This window comes from Solanum pennellii, chromosome 2, assembly GCF_001406875.1.
Source record: "Solanum pennellii chromosome 2, SPENNV200".
Classification (NCBI taxonomy): domain Eukaryota; kingdom Viridiplantae; phylum Streptophyta; class Magnoliopsida; order Solanales; family Solanaceae; genus Solanum; species Solanum pennellii.
In genome coordinates, this window is record NC_028638.1 from 23,352,093 (window position 1) to 23,366,346 (window position 14,254).

Genomic DNA, 14,254 nt, shown 5'->3' on the forward strand with positions numbered 1-14,254 from the left:
TTCCTTAGCTAAATTGTGAAGAGGGCATAAGAGATGATCTCTTCATGTCTTATCTGTGGAAGTCTTGAGGATGACTATAGTTAGGGAAGATGTTGGGTGTTGTGGACATGATCTAAGCCTTAGGTAGTCTTAAGGACTCTTTACGTAATCTTGAAGAGGTCACTATGGACGTTATCTTCTTGATTTACTTAAGTAGGTATTTTCATAGCCTTTGGAAAGAGAATGTCATATCATCTATGTGTTGGTGTGATAAGTGAGAATGATTCTATTCTAGGGAGTCTATAGGATCTCTTAAGTGTGTGTGTAAGGGATTGTATGGGTGGTCGCTTCACAACTTACTCAAGTGAGACATAAAGTCACGTTTGGTAGAAGAATCTTACCTTGATGTTATGATGCTTTGTAAGTTTGTATGTGACTCATTATAAGTAATCTTACGGGTTGTTTAGGCACATATAGAGAAGGTGTATGGACGGTCTCTCTTTGTGTGACTAAACTGAATCTTAGGATAGCTTTGAGTGGGAAATTTACATGCTAAGGGGTGTCTAAAGTGAAGGTTTGCAACTTCACTGTGACAGTGAATAACAATGAGTTGATGTCACTATAAAGTGGTTTCAAAAATTAAGATTTTTGGTTGAGTGTTATCTTATGTGTTTCTAAGTTGTTAAATGTTTTTCTTATGATTATAATATGATTATTAAATGAAAAGATGTATATTTCCAATAAAAGTCCGTTTTCATAATTTTTACGCATAATGTCATACTTAGTACATGTGGTTGTACTAATTCCATGCTTTTATCTATCTATATAGTTTTTGGTAGGTGAGGAGCTTTGAGAAGTGAAAACTTGGACATAGAAGATCGTTCAAGAGAAGTTGAAGTATGTCCTCACTTGACTCGAGGGCATATATGTCTTTTACTTTTTTAATTCAAAGTATTGTAATTCGTATTTTGAAGTATGGGTCCTGTCCCAAGTATTCTTGTGACTTAAGATGATGAGATTGAGACTTATTATTTCCTGTTATTTTTATATGAAAGATATTTTGAAGTCTATGTTATGTTCTATGAAAAGTTTTAATTCCGCACTACTTTTCACTATGTTTATGCGATGAATGATATGAAAGGGCTTGTATAAGACCTTTGAGAGGTCGAGTACGCCGGTTACAATCCGAGATTGTACCCTAATTTATGAGGTGTGGTCTTGGAATGTGACAATCTATGTATCATTGCATAGGTTTGTGAATGTAGTATTTGGAATCAAGAAGTCTTATCAAGTAACGTCTAGTAGAGTCTTGATCATCGGTGTGAGTCGCGGCACGTCTATTGGCGAGAGTTTATAGGACAATAGAGTTTCCCTTCTTTTCTACCCTTATGTCGTGCGGTAGAGTAAAAGTTATGATTATCCTTCTTAATGTTTTTCCTTGTGTTTATAGGAGATGAATAATAGAAGGATGGCCGCTAGAAGGTTTTAAGAAGAGAGGATGAATGAGGATATTTCTCCTCAAGTTGAGCAAGATCCTTAAGGTGGGCAAGGAGTCCAAGGTGCTCAAGTGCCTCCCCAAGGTGATCCTATTCCTAATGTGAAGGAGGTATTGAGGTTTTGGAGATGTCTAATAGGGAGATTAGAAAGACTTTGGTTGCTATAGCCCGAGCAATGACTATGCAAGCTAATTTGAGTATGATGCCTAGGGTTGTATAGAGCACTATGACAACTAGGTTGAGACACTGTGAGGATGAATCCTCCTATCTTTCTTGGCTCTAAAGTGGGGGAGGATCCACAAAAGTTTCTTAATGGGGTGTATAAGGTGTTGAGTGCTATGAGGGTTACATCTACGGAGAAGGCGGAGTTGGATTCGTATCAATTAAGAGATGTTTTTCAAATATGATACTCTCAATGGAAGGATAATAGGCCGAAAGAATCGGATCCAATTGAGTGGGAAGAATTCAAGGAATGTTTTCTTGGTAAGTACTTTCCCTAAGAGAGGAGAGAAGTTAAGGTGGAGGAGTTTATCAATATCAAACAAGGCAATATGAGTGTTGAGGAGTACTCTTTGAAATTTTCAACTTTGTCTAGGTATTCCCCTTCTCTTGTGTCTAATCATCCGTTTTGTGACGGGTGTAGCCGACTTAGTGATGGGCGTACCGCTATGTTGCATGATGATATGACCCTAGGTTAGACTCATGGTGTATGCACAATCGATTGAAGAGTCTAAACTTAGGAGAATGGCTAGAAGTTTGAAAAGGAGTGGTGCTCATGATCAAGAGCAAACTAGGTTTAAGAAGAGGGCTCAACCTTAAGAATAACCTAAGAGTGCTAAGGTGAAATTGGAGAAAGGAGGTGGTTCTCAAAAGGTCAAAACTACTTGTGCCAAATGTGGAAATAATCATTATGGTGAGTGTCTATTGGGTACCGGGAGTTGCTTTTGTTGCGGTAAGGAATTACACAAGGTGAGAGATTGTCCTATGATTGCTTCTAGGGGAAGAGAGGATAAGCTAGTTGCCCCTAGTGTTCCAAAGGATGATGCTCCAACAAAGAGGTGTTTCTATGCACTCCGTTCTAGAGTGGAGGATCAAGATGAGAGTGATGATGATGTTGGTAAGTTCTCTTTTCTTCTTGATGTAATATGAGTTCCTTCTAAGTGGGGGAGTATGGTTAGTAGGTGGGATAGAATGGTATAGAAGTATGTTGCATGTGCATGATGTTTAGGAGTTTTTGTTGAAATAAAATTTCATTAACTTCTTGCATTATGCATTTTATGAAGCTATGATTATATTGTAAGATGTGTTTATATGATGTTACTTTACATATTAGCATGTTTATATCATGAATTGCCTAAATTTGGATTTTTGAAAATTTTGATAAAAATGACTATTTGAATCTTTGGTCTAAAATTGTTGTAATATGGTTAGAACTGATGTATATAGTTATGATATTGACTATAAAAATAAATTTTTGCTATTTGGAATTAAGCATGTGAGTTTTGTAGCATAATGAGTTATAGAATTGTTTACTAGTTTCTTGTTGTGTTGTGAGTCACTTGACTATGTGAAATTGATGTTTTTTTCTTGTTTATGTGTTGTATGGTTCGTTTATGTCGGAGAGTGGCAAGTGTCATCCGAGGACAAATATTGTCCAGGTGGGGGAGATAGTAACAGCACGAAAATGACTTAGGTGAACTAGAGCCTAACATGTAAGTTTTGATGGTCTAAGGTCCTAAATAGTTTTATTTTATGGTATAGAGGCAGTAGCTAAAGTATTTGGTGTATTGGAAGTTAAACGTCAAGGGACGACTAACACGTTCGACGACTAAGTCACCTATGTGCCTCATATGTGGTTTTATGTGATATTGTGTTATTCATGAGGTTTTAAGGTCTATAAATTAGTTATTATAGCATGTCTATGCAGTGTGTCAAGTTTCGTGGAGTATGGAGGTTAAACGTCCAAGAACATCCATGACGTTCAAAAGATGTGCATTGAAATGACCTTGTGTGTCTAGGCATGTTTCGTCATGTTTTACGTGTTCGTTTTGGATGAAATTTATGTGAGAGGTGTTAAACTCATAGACTATCGATTTGGGTTGGAAACGTCCAGGAAATTATCCCCAACGACCATCCAAGGGTCCTTGAGGAAGGACTCAAGTTGGTGGCAAAAACTTCCCAAGGCAGCCTCACCTACGGAAGCCAATCGACAGCCAGTGTCCTGGTCGACGGCCCGTTGGTGATGGGTGTGGCTAGGTACTTAGCCTGGGTGGCTAAGATACCCCTCCAAAGTATCTGAACCCATCGACGAAGGATAGGACGGCCCATATGTGGACCTACGTCCAATCGATGGGCAGTTCGTCATTGGCAAGTTCATTGTCCCAGACCACAGACCAAAGGACGGTCCATTGGTCAAACGATGTGGCTTCAATGGTATTGTAGGCTTAGAATTAGTCTGAGGGGAAGGATGAAGAACCTTGTCAAGTCACTGACCCAACCAACGGAGAGACAGGATGATCCGTTTGTGGACAAACGGTACGTCGACTATCCACCGTCGATGGTCATGTCCCTGCGTGCAATTTCACTGCCAAGCTAGGGGTGAATTTGTAAATTCACCCCACTTCCAAAAATAGATTTTGGCTGTTCCTAAGGGGTATATTGGGTATTTTAAATGTGTATATAAATGTTTAACACTTAGAAGATTTCATTCTTCCAAATCAAAACCCCAAAATCCCTTAAGAAATCTCAAAGACTCCATTGAAGTCCAAGTCGAGGAACATCTTGGAGGTGACGTTTTGAGTGGAAATTCTTCATCAAAGTGAAAAATTATCATCATTGAGGTATGGATATTGATCCTTGAAATTCTCTTTATCAAGGAGCCCCAAGTCTGAAGATGTTTTCAAAGTTTCTAAAGTTGAATTTTCCAATTTTCATGATTCTACCATGGGTTCTTGCATAAATGATTTCTAAACATTGAATAATGATTATAGTGATGTTGTATTGATGATTTTAACCTAAATTACCTATGAACCCATGAAATGGATGAACCCTATATTTTGACTATGTTTTGGGTTACTTGATATTGATCTAATGTTGATGAATTCTTATGTAGTTTTATGTGGGCTATTCATTGATGTAATAATTGTAGTAAATTGATATCTAGGTTGTATTAGATTGATTAATTTACATTGATTTGACCTAGTTCATTGATTATTGTAGTTTTTCTACTGAATTGTTGGTTATAGCCTTGGGTAAAGGTCTTGTGTAATCGAATTGAGTAATTTGACTTTCGATTGAAGTGTTGCGGATGATGTGGGGGCATGCTGACCTAATTCCTTTAGTTTGATGCTATTTATACTTCGATTCTATTGTGATTGGTATGGTCAACTTATGGTGGCGGTGTTATGTGTTTTACTTGCAATTGATGTGGCCTTGTCGGTGTTACTTTATGCAATATGATGATCTTGGCCTTGTTGAAAACTATTTGAAGTAATATGACTATTTGTGTAGTTTAAATATGTGAAGCATGACAATATCTATCTACATGTGGAGTCATATATGTATTATTCTATTCATGTTGTCTTAAGTGACCATGTTAGACTTTGCCTTTGACATTATGTGTGTAGTGTTGGAGTTGCGTCTTGGTTATTCCTACTTGGATATATGAGTCTATGTTGATTTAATTTATGATGTTATGATAGTATATAAGATGACTTGAAGATGTTAGGGTTGTTTCTAGGTGCTTCTAGAATGACTTGCATTGTGAGTTAAAAGTGAAGTATGTGGTGTCTTGTCTTTGTTGACTTGTGTCCTTTGCTTGATATATATATGATTATGAATATGTGATGTCTTGATTTAGGGTGTTAGAACTGTTAGTCTTGAATGTATGAATGACATGTGACCTTAATGAACTTAAGAGAGTCTTTTATGTGAAAACCCTTACTTAGTGATAATGTTAAGATTGTTGAAGTTGTAAGCCAAAAAGATATCCTTCAAAGTAAAGGAATGATAGACTTAAGGTTAATTGGCTGGAGCGACATCATATTAATCCTTAGGAAAGTTATCATGAGCTTCTTGTCGCCATTGTGAGGTAGCCCTAATGGACCTTCTTTGGTAGGGTAAGTGTGATTGGGTTATGAACTTGTTATGGAACCCTTTTATGTGAACCTAATATATGAACTACTCAATGAGAAAGAAGTCTAGCATCCAGTGAGTATGGTAAGGGAAGTAGTTCTAGTTAAGTATGAGACTAGAATACAAAGAAGCCCTTCATATTCCATAACCATGTGCATACATGCGATATGTCTAAGTTCTACCCTTGGCAAGTAGGACAACCTCATCGGAGTAGGATAGAACTCCGGATTCCATGTCTTGCTATCACGGTCTATGTCGGTTATTGCCTATTCTCATCATATGGAGTACCTATTAGCATTAGAGAAGTTTATGAGGTTTAGGTGGTGGCATGGGACGCTATCTAGACATTGCACAATAGACTTTGAAGTTGTTATTTGGAGTTCCTAGGTCTTGTCTAACACCATTATTTGAATGTCCTTCATGTGATGTATGAGTCTTGTTGAACTAATGAACTAATGACTTATGTTTAAAAGTATATAAATGAATAAGTACCTCATCTAAAGTGACTTAAGAATTCCTTAACTAAATTGTGAAGAGGGCATAAGAGATGATCTCTTCATGTCTTATCTTTGGAAGTCTTGAGGATGACTATAGTTAGGGAAGATGTTTGGTGTTGTGGACATGATCTAAACCTTAGGTAGTCTTAAGGACTCTTTAGGTAATCTTGAAGAGGTCCCTATGGACGTTATCTTCTTGATTTACTTAAGTAGGTCTTTTCATAGCCTTTGGAAAGAGAATGTCATATCATCTATGTGTTGGTGTGATAAGTGAGAATGATTCTATTCTAGGGAGTCTATAGGATCTCTTAAGTGTGTGTGTAAGGGATTGTATGGGTGGTCGCTTCACAACTCACTCAAGTGAGACTTAGAGTCACCTTTGGTAGAAGAATCTTACCTTGATGTTATGATGCTTTGTAAGTTTGTATGTGACTCATTATAAGTAATCTTAAGGGTTGTTTAGGCACATCTAGAGAAGGTGTATGGACGGTCTCTCTTTGTGTGACTAAACTGAATCTTAGGATAGATTTGAGTGGAAAATTTACATGCTAAGGGGTGTCTAAAGTGAAAGTTTGCAACTTCAATGTGACAGTGAATAACAATGAGTTGATGTCACTATAAAGTGGTTTCAAAAATTATGATTTTTAGTTGAATGTTATCTTATGTGTTTCTAAGTTGTTAAATGTTTTTCTTATGATTATAATATGATTATTAAATGAAAAGATGTATATTTTCAATAAAAGTCCATTTTCATAATTTTTACGCATAATGTCATACTTAGTACATGTGGTTGTACTAATTCCATGCTTTTATTTATCTATATAGTTTTTGGTAGGTGAGGAGCTTTGAGAAGTGAAAACTTGGACTTAGAAGATTGTTCAAGAGAAGTTGAAGTATGTCCTCACTTGACTCGAGGGCATATATGTCTTTTACTTTTTTAATTCGAAGTATTGTAATAGACTAAGTATTTCTATATTCGTATTTTGAAGTATGAGCCGTGTCCCAAGTATTCTTGTGTCTTAAGATGATGAGATTGAGACTTATTATTTCCAATTACTTTTATATGAAAGATATTTTGATGTCTATGTTATGTTCTGTGAAAAGTTTTAGTTCCGCACTACTTTTCACTATGTTTATGCGATGAATGATTTGAAAGGGCTTGTATAAGACCTCTGAGAGGTCGAGTACGCCGGTTACAATCCGAGATTGTACCCTAATTTATGGGGTGTGGTCTTGGGATGTGACATTGGGACTTCTCCCAATGATTGACATACCATTGGTTATGAATTCAAAGTTACATTGGTCATGCTTAATTTGATATATATTAGTCATTAGCGAATGTTTTCATTATTTTTAAATAACATTATAAGTCAATTCCATCACTACACCATTTTAGGTCCACAACTGCACTAATTCTGGACTATATTTGTAAAGTGTTGCCTAAAGTAGTTTTGGAAACGCTTTTAAAGCGTAGCCGAATTTATTAACTTTTAGCTAAGATAATATTGGCAACACTTCAAAAGTATACTCTTTAATGGTATAAAATACACTTTATAAGTGTTCTTAAAATATAATATAATTGACAACACCTGTTTACATATATGGCAACACTTTTAAAGTGTTTTATTTTTATAATTGAAGAAACAACACATTATAAAGTGTGACCTTAAAATTTTCACTAAAATATTATATTTCTTTCAATATTTTTAACTCTCCCTCCAATGTTTATTGGGCAAAAAAAATTATTAATAAAACATTGCCAACTTTTTTCCCCAAATTGAAGAATACACTGTCGAGGCTTTTCTCTCCAACTATGAAACACGATTTCCATGGGAAGAACAATAGTTCCAAATCTGATTTCTTGTTGAAGAGCTGAAGAGGTTGTTCTGTCATATTCTCGCTAAAAAGTTGTTCTCACTGAAGGTTACGCCGCGCTGAAGAGTTGTTCTCGCTGAAGAGGTTGTTCGGTCACATTCTTGTTGAATCATTCCCAGATTGAGTTGTTCCTTCATATTCTCATAAAAGCTTCATCACATTGAAATGATTTTGTTTAGATAGGGTTTATTAGGTAAGACATTCTATCTTTATAAGTCCAAATTTTAGGTCTAGCGTTTCGATATTCTTGTGTTGTTGATAGATTTTTGTTGATTTTTGGGCGTTTGTCTCATAGTTGTATTACCCTGAGCATTAATCTATAAACAAGTGTAAATGGGCTGATTAGGGATGACTCTTTAGTTGAGAATTTATTTTCTAATTAGGCTTATAGGCTAGAAATTTATCTTGTATGTAAGTTTTTCAAGATGGAAACTCTGTAACCTTGTTCTGTTTGCAACGTATGTATAATTCTAAAGTACAATGTAGAAAGAGAAAAGCCTTGTAAAAATATCATAACACTACATATTTTTATGTATGGGAAGGAAATTTAGGGAATGAAAACAGCTTCAGCTTACAGATAGTTACTATATTTGACCTTATATTTTTCTTTTCAAATGAAGATAATTTTGATCGGTTATTGGGAAGTTATCAAAGTTATTAGAAAGTTAAACATAAAAATCCATGATAATCAAAATGACAAAATAAGTTTCAACAATAAGTGAACAATTATGTTGCATGGTATGCAAGTGATGTGTTCATTCCTTCATAGGCTTCTTATTATTCTTTTTCATTTTGCAGGGTGAACTAGTTGTCTGTTTCATTGCAGATGTTGGTCAAGTATGATTCTCTCTATAATCATCTATTGATCTTATGTTCTTGTTCAGGAAAAAAATATCGTATTATAGTGCATAAAATTGAACAGTCAAACAAGTAACTCTCTTTTTGTAAGAAATCATATCTAAGATTTAATTATTATTTTATAAGGGGATTAAGGAACTGGATTGCTTGGAGGCAAAGGCCAAGGCTAGTGTGGCTTTTCGATTAGTGGTAAAGGATTTGCAAGAAAAATTTATGAAAGATTACATATTTCCTTATCTACGAGCTGGTGTTATCTATGAAAGGAAATACTTTCTTGGGATATCAATAATCCATCCAGTTATTGCTAAGTGAGTTTAAAATCTTAAATACTAAATTAAATCTTTTTTGGTCATTGTTCCCTTCCATGAACAACCCCAAACCTTCCCAGGAAAAGAGAGGAATGACTTTCTGTTGAAGAAGTTCATTTTTGTTTGCTAACTAAATAGATGTTCAATAAAAATTTAGTCTTAATTCCATATTTGTCTCTGGTCAGTATGCATGTTTAGGCTGCCACCAACCAAGGATAGTGAACATTTTTTTCTCTTATAAATCATGTTAAACAATTAAGTTCCTCTATCATTCAGTCAATTAGACAAATTAAAGACCCAACTTCTCTCTCCCTGAACATTGAACTTGTGAGAGAATGATGAATAGGGTCCTGATCGATAATTCTTAAGACAGATTGAACATGTGCAAGGCTTCTGGTAATCATTTTAATAATTGGACTAAGCTTGTTATGTGGAGGATTTTGGAGAAATCCCAAGATTCGCCTTCTCTTCATTTGGTTGCTCATATGTGTGTGTAGTTGTGGATCCAGTTTCCCTGCTAGGATCTTGCGTGTGGTAGTGATAGTAGGAGTCGCAAGGTCAATAGGGATATCATTTTTAGCTTGATTTTGTCTTAGTCGATCAGCAAACAGTAGTATAATAGTGTAGGGAGCTGGTTCTGGGACTATGCCCTTATTAGCAGTATCAAGGAGATGGAATTCTTATAAGATCAATGAAAAAACTATAAACACAACACAACAAGAAGTATTAAAAGAAATAACGATTCAACTCACAACTTAACTAGGAAGGAATAAAAATAGGGTTGAAGCATTAATTAGTACAATGCAGTAAACTTAGCTGTTGCAATCTACTAATATCAATTAATCGTATCACAAATTATCAACAGAAATAAATAATATAAGAATGACCAAGTATATTAGATCAGACTCAGTGTACAGGTTAGAGTAACATAGCCCCAGTAACTTTAATGCAACAACCAACCAAGAGAGAAAGTGGGGTCTGGGAAGAATAAATACTGTTGTGGAAATTTTGTATTAACTCTGGAAATTCTGATAAGAGAACAGGATACAATGCTGGACATTCTGGAAAGAGTTGAGCTCTACTATAACTTCCTGAACTCAGAAATTTTGCCCCTATTCTTTTGCCTGAAGTTGACTTGGAGTTGGCAAATGTACTGATCCATTTCATTGTGCTATCATGACTCTACTTTGAGAGAATTTGGTGTGTCATCTTCCCCTTTTTCCAGCAGTAGATTCTATTGAAATGTTCTACCATGTGAGGGGAAGAATATCGAGTGGTTGATTTTTCACAAATCTGCTCCGAGAGTTAGGTGTGTCGTCATTTTTATTGTTGCAGCTCATCCTCTATATCTTGATATCCATCAAACCGCCAATAGAAATTCAATAACCTTAGCCCTTTTTCCATAGATTTATGGGTTGACCCTTGATTATGGATGATACTATAATCATATCCGTGTAAATTAGGCTATTAGTTACTGAAAGCTTCTCGTCTTGTTGATGCAGGTAGTGAAGGATACACCTTTACTGCTGTATCTATCAAGTTCACTTGATCAAGTAAACGCGCAGAAAGAGAAAACTTTATCCTTGCCTTCGAGATCACAGCTTGCTGTTCATCCTCCATATCATGATATCCAATGAAATACTAGTAGTTAAGCCACTAACCTTCAGCCTTATTTTCTTAGTTTGATGGATAGACCCTCGATGAAGGCTGATACACCACCAAATATGTTTAAACTAGTCTATAAGTTACTGAAAGCACCTAAAACATTATATTGTTGCTTTTGTATGTTGTTCATATAGCTTTGCAAGTAAAGTAAACTCATGGATTATGTCTTCAATGCCAGCCGGTCAGTATTATTTAATGTCATTTGAACACCTCCAAATTCTCAATAGGTGCTAACATTTAATTCTATGAAATAGCTTCTTACATGGCTTTATTCTTACCGACATCAATCCACTGGTTGCTTTATTCCACTGGCTCTTGCTTATTATTTTGATGAAGTTCTGATATTTAGGATGCTTGAGTTTATCAACGTTTATTAGCCTTCTTCCTTCACTTTGGACCTCTTGGAAACCATGGAATTTAAAGTTACCTGCAAAATTAAAAAAAAAACTAGGTTAATGAAATAATCAACTAGTGCATTTCCCTCTCTAAAACAGTGTTGTACACTTGTTGTAATTATGGTTCTTAGCCCCTTTATTTCAAATAATTGATCCATTTATGTTTTCTTTTTCAAAAACATATCAACTTTCTTCTGTTGTTTTATTTACATGATATCATATTCATTATTGAGTGATAGATGGTGAGTGCAGCTAAATACTGGTTGTAATTAATCTAGATGCGATGTTGAAAATCACCTTATCTGTGAAAATTTACTTGTATTTGAACCGGCCTACTTAAAGTACCTTCTGAAGTTAGAGCATGTTCTACTTATATCACCTTCTTGGCATTTGGATTGACTTTTTTCTAGCCACTTCGGATAGAAGATTACTTTTATGTTGCTATCATGTTCCAGTGAGTGTTATGACATCTGTATTGGAATTAGAATTACGCAAAGATGTACTACTTTGTGATTCGTCTTACATCTACATAATCTGTATTTTTCATGATAAGCTGACCTAATGTACGTGTTTGCTGTGAATCCGAGATTATGACTTGAGTTCTCTATGACTAGATCTGTTATATTGCGTTTGTATGTCATTGGATTTAATTGCATTATTATCCAACTCCATCGTTATGAATTGTCAACACACTTTTTTGATACTTAGTAATTTCCTTTATTGAATTCGATGTCCCAAATGTTTGTGGAACTGTGATAGTGAATCTTTCCTTGATAAATTCTTATGTTGATATATACCCATGAACTGTGATACTGAATCATAGCTTTTGCGCTGGTGAAAATCTTTTTACCACTATCAAAAATAATATAAGTACATAACAACAGCACTATCTTCAGTTCTGATAATTCTTAAGATTCCTCAGCCCTAACCCTCAGTGTTGGAAGCCAAGTTGAAGGAGGATAACAAAGTAATTTTCTTTTAATTCCTACCATTTTAAAGAGAACAGGAAGTAGTGAGGGGTGCCCGTGATGAGTTCAGACGAATATATTCTTTTGATTACTCCATACTAGTTGTAAATACTAAGAATTCACTGCCATACTAGTTGTAAATACTAAGAATTCACTGCCATTTCGAATACATGGAAACCAATTTAGACAAGATGTAAGACTGCCTTCTATTAGTAATGACAACTTTCACATTTGCTAAATTTTTTTTTTGATGAAGACACAAGGAATAACGTGATGTATAAAATCCATACTGTTTCGTTGTTATTATGATGCATATTACAAGTGTTGACTCTCACTACGACATGTGGAATTTACGGATGAAAAGAAGAACGATTCATTGTCAATGTATGCTAGTGATATTATGATTATACATACTTTTTTTTCCTATTTTTACCCCGCTAGTCAGATGATGATGTAACTTGTTCAGTATATTTTATGTTCTCTTTAATTGATGATTATATTCATTATTGGCAGGTTAATGTCAACTTGGCTGGTCTTCAAACATTAGTTCTCCGGTGTGGATTTGTTGATAGTAGTTCTGTGGCCCTTACCGTTGGTGTTCAGATAATTAGTGTGGCATTTTAACTGGTGGTCTATTGGCTTTCCAAACATCATAGATTGTAATGCTAATAGGCCAAGACCAAAACTGAAAGGCTCTAGGGAGTTGCTGAACACCATATATGGTGATGCTGATAGGCCAGCACAATATTTCTGCTTGGTCTGTTATCCTCTGGTTCCATATTTTTGTCCACTCTCCATTATAGTATACAATGCAGGTTGTGCATAGCATTGCTATTAAATAGTCCTCACTTTTCATTGTTGCTTACTGCCATTCATGTGCAGCGTGTTGCCATTAAACGAGAACTCATTGCTTTGACAACCCTGATAGAATTGAGGGTTGGTTAGCCACTACTAGTAGTAGTAACTAAGACTATTAGGTCTTTGTTTCTAAGCATAAGTTGAAGAGTTTTTTTTTTCTAACTCAATCGAATTGCTTTTCCAGTGGATGGTTACTTACCTTCCAATAGTATCGATAGGAGTCTATCACGCGATAAGTGTATGTTTGATTCTCAGTATATTCGTGTTCCCTATCCCACGTAATAGAAATGCTAATCTGTTGTTTTTTCTTTGTATAGTTGAATTATATGACTAAGTTCTTTCTGTTTTTTGTTAAGTTTAGCCTTATACCCATGTGGTTTAATACATTGAACAAGTGCTGCAGAACATTTCCGTGTGTGAAATAAATCATGACTCCTTTCCAGATGCACGCTCTATATGACTTGCACAATATTTGGATTGGTTGGCTTACAGTGAATACTCTCCAATTATGCATTTCCACATTTATTTCACTAACTAATAATTTTATTATGAATGTGCATGAAGATGCCGGTAATTTAATTCGAATTATGGCCAGAAGTAAACTCGATCTATTGTAGTGAACGATGAAGAGTTTTTGTACTATTGATATATACGTTTGAATGCATTTGGTTTTTTGGAATTTATTGATATTAGAGTTCTTTAAGCAATAACTTTCTAAGGGCCCGTTTGGATAGGTTTAGGGCCCGTTTGGATGGGCTTAATAAAAGCAGCTTTAAAAAGTACTTTTGAAAGTACTGAAACTTATTTTTAAAATAAGCAGTTATGTGTTTGGATAAAAGTACTGAAGTTGCTATGCCAAACGTGAAAAGGGAAAATGGAAGAAAGAGATGTTAGGGTTATGTGGGTAATTTGGAGATTGTATAAAAATATTAAGGGCAAAAAGATAAAAATGTGGTCAACTTAAAACAGCTTATAAGCTAAAAAAAAAAAAGCACCCCTACCCCAGCTTTTAACTTTTGGCTTAAAATAAGTTTTTTTTAACTTAAAATAAGTTATTTTGAGTATTGCCAAACAGCTAAATAAGTCAAAAATCAGCTTTTAAGGGCCCGTTTGGATGGGCTTAATAAAAGCAGCTTTAAAAAAGTACTTTTGAAAGTGCTGAAATTTATTTTTAAAATAAGCAGTTATGCGTTTGGATAAAAGTGCTGAAGTTGCTATGCC

At 35.2% G+C, this 14,254-nt stretch overlaps 1 long non-coding RNA gene across 5 annotated transcripts; it reads left to right on the forward strand.

Annotated features, from left to right (window-relative positions):
• The first annotated feature begins 7,799 nt into the window (after window positions 1–7,799).
• On the forward strand, window positions 7,800–13,375 carry LOC107009073. 5 transcript variants are annotated; one of them, XR_003577051.1, is made up of 5 exons: window positions 7,810–8,174; window positions 8,780–8,818; window positions 8,966–9,147; window positions 10,650–10,794; window positions 12,689–13,375. It is a non-coding gene; the product is annotated as an uncharacterized LOC107009073 (long non-coding RNA). The 5 variants fall into 5 exon arrangements; XR_003577050.1 differs by lacking the exon at window positions 8,966–9,147 and having other exon boundaries at window positions 7,800–8,174; window positions 10,650–12,559; XR_003577052.1 differs by lacking the exon at window positions 8,966–9,147 and having other exon boundaries at window positions 7,811–8,174; window positions 10,650–10,993.
• Window positions 13,376–14,254: the final 879 nt, after the last annotated feature.